Below are 8435 nucleotides of genomic sequence, written 5' to 3'. Positions count from 1 at the left end.
GTTCGCAACAATACACACTCTCTAAAGCCTGTTACCTATCAGTGTCTTTGTAGTGTGACACCTGGCACTCTTTTTATTGCCTTTATCACATATTTTAGTAATCATCATAAATTGGGTATCATTCAAAAACCATTAAAAATTCATCCTGTGAAAACCGTTGAACATTGAAACGGTATTTTAAAACCTTTCAGTGGATTACATTTTTGTGATATCAACTTCAAATTTGGAACACAACCTCAAATGGCTTTGATTTATCTAGCAATTTTGGGTAGGCCTACGTTTACACAACAACGATGTACTAAAAACTGAAAAGTTTTGACAAAATTGTCAAAATAATCCACGTTCACACGGATCCGTGAAAACGACTAAAAACGCTGTAGTATGCATGCTAGGCCAGTAGATGGCGATGTCTCATCGCAAAGAAACACCACATGTACTAATACGAATACACATGACGTCACTATTTTCAAAAAGGTGCATTTTGTTTACACAGAGACGATAACAGTATCATTTTCAAAAACTTGCAATTTGAAACCCGTGTTCAAAACGCTATTGATGTGTAAGTTAATGGCCAAATTTTTTTCCATTTTTAGTTGAAAGCTGTGTTGTGTACACAGATTTACGTAAATTCCCCGTTAAAGGAGTGGTATAATGACCTTTTCACAAGATGTAAAATAAGTCTTTGATGTCCCCAGAGTGTGTATTTGAAGTTTTAACTCAAAATACCCCACATATATTTTTATACAGCATGTTAAAGCTGTCACTTTTTGAGGGTGAGCAAAAACGCACCGTTTTGTGTCTGTCCCTTTAAATGCAAATGAGCTTTTGCTCCCATCACAGAGGGCGGAGTTTCAAGAGCTTGTGTCCTTTTCACACAGATATGCACTAGAGCCCTGCAAGCCCGTCGGGGCCCGACAGGCTAAGCCCATTCGGGCCGGGCTCGGGCCGTTTTTTTTTTTTACAGATCGGGCTCGGGTCGGGCTCGGGCTTATTTTAGCTTCTCTCCTCATTGTGTATATAATTAACGTGCAGCAGAGCACACGTCACGAAGTGTGTATGAAATATTGTTATATTGATTATATTATAAATATTATACATCACCTAAGAAAGTAACACAAACGCAACACGCATACACGAACGCGCGCGCGTCACTCACGTGCATTAAACAGGTGACACTTCAGTTACTGAAAAGCAAAGAAAGGTAGGCCGTTTATTTACTTATTTTTGCGGTTTGATCCCGTAGCACTATATTCTCCCTTCATGTTTATGCTTCTGTGTAATGGACGGTTTGTCCAATATTTTTGGGCATGATGTTTCAGGCCTATAATAAAAGTTTACCTCTTAGTAGCGTGTGACGTGTGTGTGTTTGCGTGTGTAGCAGAGACAGTGCGCATCAGAGAGCGCGCGATGTGTGTGTGTTTGCGTGTATCAGAGAGCGCGCGACGTGTGTTTGCGTGTGTAGCAGAGACAGCGCGCGTCAGAGAGAGAGAGAGCGCGTGCATCAGAGAGATCTTAAAAGTGATTGATGTTGGTCTCGGGTCGGGTCGGGTTCGGGCTGAAAAAATTGCAGGCGTTGTCGGGCTGGGGTCGGGTAGGGCTTGAACACCACGGGACAGGGCCGGGCTAGGGCTGGAGTTTTTGGCCCGTGCAGGGCTCTAATATGCACTGAAAATTTCAAAAACTTTTAGCCTTTTATGTTCAAACCGAAGTCAGAAAGATGGACAGACTCAAGAAGAAGTGACAACATGTAGACAATATTTCTGAATGGTTAGTTGATGAAGTTATGTAGCTTATGTGTAGCTATCTTCTAGTCATTGATTAGCATATTCTGTCTTGATAAGCTATAAATCGTGTTCAGGGGGCGGGGTTTATGTAAATTTTAGGGTTAGTGATGTCACTAACCCAGGAGGAATGTCGTGTAGTCCCTATCAGGCATTTGTCGTAGTCCTTAAAAAGCTATTTCTTTAAAAGCAAATATCTCCCTTTGCTTTGAACTTTGAGCATTGTAACTTTGCAGATGTTGTTTATACTCAAACAGCAACATTACACACTAACTAAAGTTAGAAAAGTGAAATCATATTCAACCACCCCTATAATTTTTTTAAATATATATGTGTGAAATACTTTTTTTTTTTTTTTAGTTCTGTACATTTGTTTTACAGTTAACTTAAATTTATACGTTTAAATTTATGCGCCCCCCCCCCCCCCCAAAAAAAAAGAAAAAAAAGTTTGACATTTAACTGGTAAGATATATTGTAAATGGACATCAAATGATAGGCCTACACTCTAAAAAATGCTGGGTTATTTTTTAAACCCAAATGCTGGGTTGAGCATTTTGACTATGTTGCTGGGTTATTTTCTCCGTAATCAGCTGACAATGACCCAGCATTTGGGTTTGTTTTGGAAATTTTGACCCAGCGCCTTCTCGCGAGTCGCGCGCTTTTGTCCACACTGTTCAAATCACTACGTCAACAGGAGGACGAGAGGTTCAAGCAGGAGCGAGCGTAAAGGTGAGCAACCCTGTTTTATTACAACTTTCCTAATGTTAAGTAACGTTAGTCAAAGAAGTCAGAAAGTCAACAAGAAGTTATGTTGAAATGAACTATGAATTATTGACGACGTCGACGTCTGTCGAACTAGCGACCGTTATGCTAACGTTAACGTTACGTTACACATAACATTCATTATTTTTACACGGTCTGTAATCAATTATTCCACTTAAAACACGGTCACAATGTCTAAGTGCAGTTGTTGGTGTCTGTTTTATCTCCAGAAATGTTGCGGGTTACTTGATTAGGCGGTGTTGGATGGATGCAGTGTAACGTCACTGGCTAGTGGCTGGATATGCTAAAGAAGCTGTAAGTCTAACGTTACCTATTATTTAACTGTGTTTGTTAATCATTTTCGAAAGGTAGCTTTACATAAAATATTGAATTATGCTGCAGTATGTTCTCTGTGTTTGGGTGCGTGCGCCTTAATTCAATTTGGCTAAGCATTTCTGCAGAAAACAGTGATGTCATCGTCCAGCTCAGTACAATTCTTATCAAAAACTGTCATTGTTCATTTGAAGTCAGTTCAGTGTTGCTTCAGTTACGTTCAGAAACTATGTAAAGATAATCAAAGTAGTTACTGAAGTACAATTTGGTCTTAAACCGGCTCTGAAAAAAAGAGTCATTCAGTTTTCATTTCAGTTCAGTTCTCATCTGATATTGTCAGTGCAATTAAATCAATAATATTGTTGAAAATTAAGTGCCCCTAACTAAGCAAGCCAGAGACAACAGTGGCAAGGAACCCACACTCCATCAGGTGACAGAATGGAGAGGAAAAAAAACATTAGGAGGAACCAAGCTTATGTATTAAATAGCCTAATACAATTTATTATTTTGGTTTGTCATGCAATTTGGTTCACAGTCATTAAAATAACTATGATGATCATTGAATCGTGAATGATTTAAAAAAAAAAACTGCCAGGAAGAATAAACATTAACAACATTTATTTATTATTTTTACTTATCTTGAAACTGCAATCAAATAAGTCAATGGGCGCAATGGGCAATTGTTATACCGATAGACTAATACATTGGAATGAATAAAAAATATTCTATGAAATATCTACAGGTAATTTTATAAAATATTTTTTTAATTATCCACAAAATTAACATTTCTTCTGTTTACAGTCTTGTGAATTAACAATAGTTAATTAAGCTGTTAAAAATTATTTAACTGGAGCCAGCATAAAAATTAATTTTAAAAACATTGTATAAGACATGCTAAATTTGTAAAGATATTACTAATCAGATGTTTCCTTCTTTTCTTTTACAGCAATGGACTCAACTGGAGTCTTGAGTGCCTCATTGAAAAATTGCTGGTAAATATGTGATGAACAATTTTGCATTTCAAATTCTCTTTCTTTGTAGGTAATCTTTTTTTCACAGTTGCATCCAGTGCCAACCCTAACCCTTAAAGGGATAGTTCGCCCAAAAATGATATTTAACCCATGATGTACTCACCCTCAAGCCGTTTGAGATGCATATGTCAATCTTTTTTCAGACAAACACATTTTCAGTTATTTTAGAAAATGTCTTCGATCTTTCAGTGGTTATAATGTGACGCTATGGGGTCCACCTCCTTCAAGTCCCAAAATGTGCATGCATCCTTCACAAAAGTAATCCATCCGGCTCCAGGGGGATAAACGAAGGCCTTCTGAGGGTAATCCGTGCGGTTTTGTCGTAAAAATATACATATTTAAAACTTTATAAACGAAAATAACTGGCTTCCGGTAGCGGTCGACGCGCGTTCATGGAGATGGATGCTGGCGTATGACGTAGGACGTAGCGTAGAAAGCGTCGTGACGTAGAACGAACGTAGAGTTTTGTTTTGCTCTGCTCTCTGGCTGCGCTGTCACGTTCGTTCTACGTCACGACGCTTTCTACGCTACGTCCTACGGATTACTTTTGTGAAGGATGCATGCACATTTTGGGACTTGAAGGAGGTGAACCCCATTGCTTCACATTATAACCACTGAAAGATCTAAGACATTTTCTAAAATAACTGAAAATGTGTTCGTCTGAAAAAAGATTGACATATGCATCTCGAACGGCTTGAGGGTGAGTAAATCATGGGTTAAATATAATTTTTGGGCGAACTATCCCTTTAACAAAGTTTGCTACACCATTCACAATAAGCTCAAAAACATGAATGGCCAATTTACTTGTCCAAGTACAAGCACATGACAAGACTTAATGTCAAACCATGTAGGGTGAATTTAAATCAGTTATATTGTAGGGCTGGCATAGGGTACCACTTCTGTGCCTAGTCGTTGTCAGTGTAATTTCATAGATAGCCGTTCTTGTTTGCCCCTTTCTTGGTTTAAGGCAGTGGTTCTCAAATGTCCTGGGACCCCCATAATTTAGGATGTCTCACCCAATTTAAATTTTGCAGTCTGTACTAATGAGCTGAATCAGGTGTGTTAAATGAGGGAGAGATACAAAATGTGCAGTGGTATGGGGTCCCCAGGACGGGTTTGAGAAGCACTGCTTTAAGGGATAGTTCATCTGAAAAGGAAAATTCTGTCGTCATTTACTCACCCTCATGTTATTACAAACCTGAATGATTTTCTTCTCCTGAACACAAAAGAAGATATTTTAAAAAAAATTTGGGTAACAAAACAGTTAACAATAGCCATTGACTTTTATAGTACTACTACTTTTTTCCTATTATGGAAGTCATTGGTTACCGTCAACTATCTTGTTACTGACATTCTTTAAAAAATCTTTTTGTGTTCAGCAGAAGAAAGAAACTTCAAAAAAAGTTCCAAAAAAAGGTTTGGATCAACGTGAGGGTGAGTAAATGAGGCGAGTAAATTTGACATGAGGGTGAGTAAATTTGCATTTTAAGGTGAACTATACCTTTAATAACACTAAATGTTTTCAGATTACCAGAGTACATATTTAACTGCTATATATTTAAGCTAATTTCACTCATTCTAAGTTGACCTTAGTTAGAAATGCACTTTGCTTAATTTAAAAGCTGATGAACGAACAAGTTCTAATTTGTCATTTTTCTATTCTTAGATTCCAAAGGCATACTAGCACTTACAATCCTGCCTGTGATTCTTCCCCCGCCTGTGTACAAGATTGGCCACAAAACCTTTCGGCCAACTATTCAAGAGACAAGAACCTCATTCATTGATGTACAACCGGTAAGTAAAACAACAGGGGACAAAAAGAGCAGGCTCATTTCTTTACACCTGTTTGTAGGGCTGCACGATAAATCGTTTTATTGCTGCTTGAATCTGACATGCATTTCATTTTCTCACAACTCTTTAAAGGATTAGTTCACCCCAAAATGAAAATTTCCTAATAATTTACTCACCCCAATGTCTTCCAAGATATCCATGTCTTTCTTTCTTCAGTGGAAGAGAAATTAAGTTTTTTGAGGAAAACATTTCAGGATTATTCTACACAGAATGGACTTTAATGACAACCAACTATCCCAACGTTCAAAGAAGGTTCAAATGTCCATCTCAATGCAGCTTCAGAGTCTCTACACAATCCCAGTCGAGAAATAAGGGTGTTATCTAGCGAAACCATCAGCCATTTGTGGTTTAATAGTATATAAATGTTTTTTTTTTGTTTTTAAATGACCGATCATTTCGCTAGATAAGACCCTTATTTCTCGACTGGGATTGTGTAGAGACTCTGAAGCTGCATTGAGACGGACATTTGAACCTTCTTTGAACATTGGGATAGTTGGTTGCCATTTAAGTCTATTCTGTGTAGAAACATACTGAAATGTTTTCCTCAAAAAAACTTAATTTCTTTTCCACTGAAGAAAGAAAGACATGGATATCTTGGATGGCACTGGGGTGAGTAAATGATTAGGAAATTTACATTTTGGGGTGAACTAATTCTTTAAGTTAATTTAAGATGGTATTTAACTAATTTAAGACTGCTCTTATAAAAACCTAAGACACACTTTTAAATAATTATGTGTCTGATACTGTCTTTCCCTCATTTAGTCTGGAACCAACATGGTGCTTTACCTGGAAAGGCAGAGAGAAGCAAAACCCTTCCCCTTTGTCTTGGAGCTTGGAATGGCTGGACAGTTTTTTGGTGAAGGGGAAACTCTGAAAAAGTTGACTCAGTTGGTTTTTTGTTTTGTTTTGTTTTTTATCTTTTTGTGAAGATAATTTTTAGCTAGGCTATTTTATAGTTTATAGGTATAGAGTTTCATGTTTTTATTTTGCTACACAGGACTAAATGATTGCTTATTTAAAATGAATTGCAATGTATGTACTTACTGTTTATACGCAGAGATGTGCCTCCCATTTTTGCTGCACAGGACTAAATGATTGCTTATTTAAGTGAATTACAATGTATACTTATGTGTTTTTTATTGTATTCTTTGTGAATAGAATCTTAAGCTGTAGGCTATTTTACAGTTTATAAGTGTAGAGTTTTGAATTTTGAGAATCTTACCATTTTATAATATTTTAACATACCAACATTTTAACACAAATGATTTTTGTGGGCCTCCATTTATGTTGCAGATGTCTGTTTTTTTTTTTTACATGAATGTATTTATGATTATATTAATTTCCTGGAATAAACACTTTAATTGAATCAATAAACAGTAGTGTTATTATTGTTATTAATATTTTTGTATTTTTTATTCGTTTTTTTATTTATTATTATTATCTAAAATTAATAACCTGTAGCATGGGGGTTGTTTGACCCAGCACTGATTAAAAACAACCCAGCAGATGGGTTAATGTATAAAAACCCAGCCTGCTGGGTCAAAATAACCCAGCATGTGTTCTGTCCAATATTTACCCAGCGCTGGGTTGCCAAATAACCCAAATTGGGTTGTTTTTAACCCAGCATTTTTTAGAGTGTATGTTGTTGTTTTTTCTTATGTTATTATGTGTAACAAAGTGAGAATGGCAGTACTGAAAAAATGCTTTTAAAATACTTTTTTAAATCAGATTGTTGACTATGATGGAAACAGAGATTTGGAAACATTCTCAAAGTTCCTGGATAATGGAGGAGAGTTACCAGAAGAAGAGAGCAAAGATGAGGATGAGGACGACGACGACGATGATGATAATGATGATGATGAAGATGAGGTCAGTCAAAAGCCAATAGTTGGATTGATTACTTAGCCTGATATTAGGTGCACTTTTTGATTTGAGTAATATAGTTGGTGTTTCTTTCTGCTTTTCAGGTGTCAAGTGAATCGATAGAAGAGTCACCAAAATCTACCAATGAAACAAGCAAAGATGAGCTGTAAAAACAAGGCATAAATCAAATCCTTTGTACTGAACCAGATCAGTGTGAGATTTATGCAACATGAGCCAAATGTGTTTTATCAGATTAATGTCATTTTCTCTGCACTGTACAACAAACTACATACCTGACTAAATTGAATAAAAATAGCTTAACGTGTAAAGGTTTTATTCATGGTCCTGATGGTCTATAATTTATTTCTGTGGTGTGGGATCAGTTAGACACTATCAGTGTCAGTATTGTAAGGACAGAGGTTAGAACTACGCTGTGAGGGCAGGAATGAGAGCTCAATCAGGGAATACACTTAATGTCATAAATCCAGAGAAAATCACAAGAGGGATTTACCGAAAGACAGGAGAGTTTGGTTTTAACATATCAAACACTGAGGAACAGAGCAACCTAAATACACTCACAGAGTCACAGGTAATAACAATAACACATGATACAAAAGCGGGAAACTGAAATGAAACACAATGAGGGCCTCTAGTGGCCAAAACTATAGGCAATGAACCTTACAACTATTTGGCTTGAGAAAATTGTATGGGTGAATCTCACAGAATTGTCAAAAACATGACTGGATTGAAGCCTCCTTTTTTTCTTTTTAAATAAAAGAGCCTATTTTTAAGAAATATTTATTTTTTAAATGAC

The 8435-nt window shown here is 36.6% G+C and overlaps 1 long non-coding RNA gene across 1 annotated transcript; it reads left to right on the top strand.

The window, feature by feature from the left end:
* Window positions 1–474: 474 nt before the first annotated feature.
* LOC307174217 lies at window positions 475–7956 on the top strand. Its single transcript, XR_013823965.1, has 3 exons — window positions 475–559; window positions 7487–7627; window positions 7726–7956. It is a non-coding gene; the product is annotated as an uncharacterized lncRNA (long non-coding RNA).
* The last annotated feature ends 479 nt before the right edge of the window (window positions 7957–8435 follow it).

Source organism: Squalius cephalus, assembly GCF_949319135.1.
Source record: "Squalius cephalus genome assembly, chromosome: 2".
Lineage (NCBI taxonomy): Eukaryota > Metazoa > Chordata > Actinopteri > Cypriniformes > Leuciscidae > Squalius > Squalius cephalus.
Note: the sequence above shows the minus strand (reverse complement) of the source record. Positions and strands in the feature narration are given on the sequence as shown.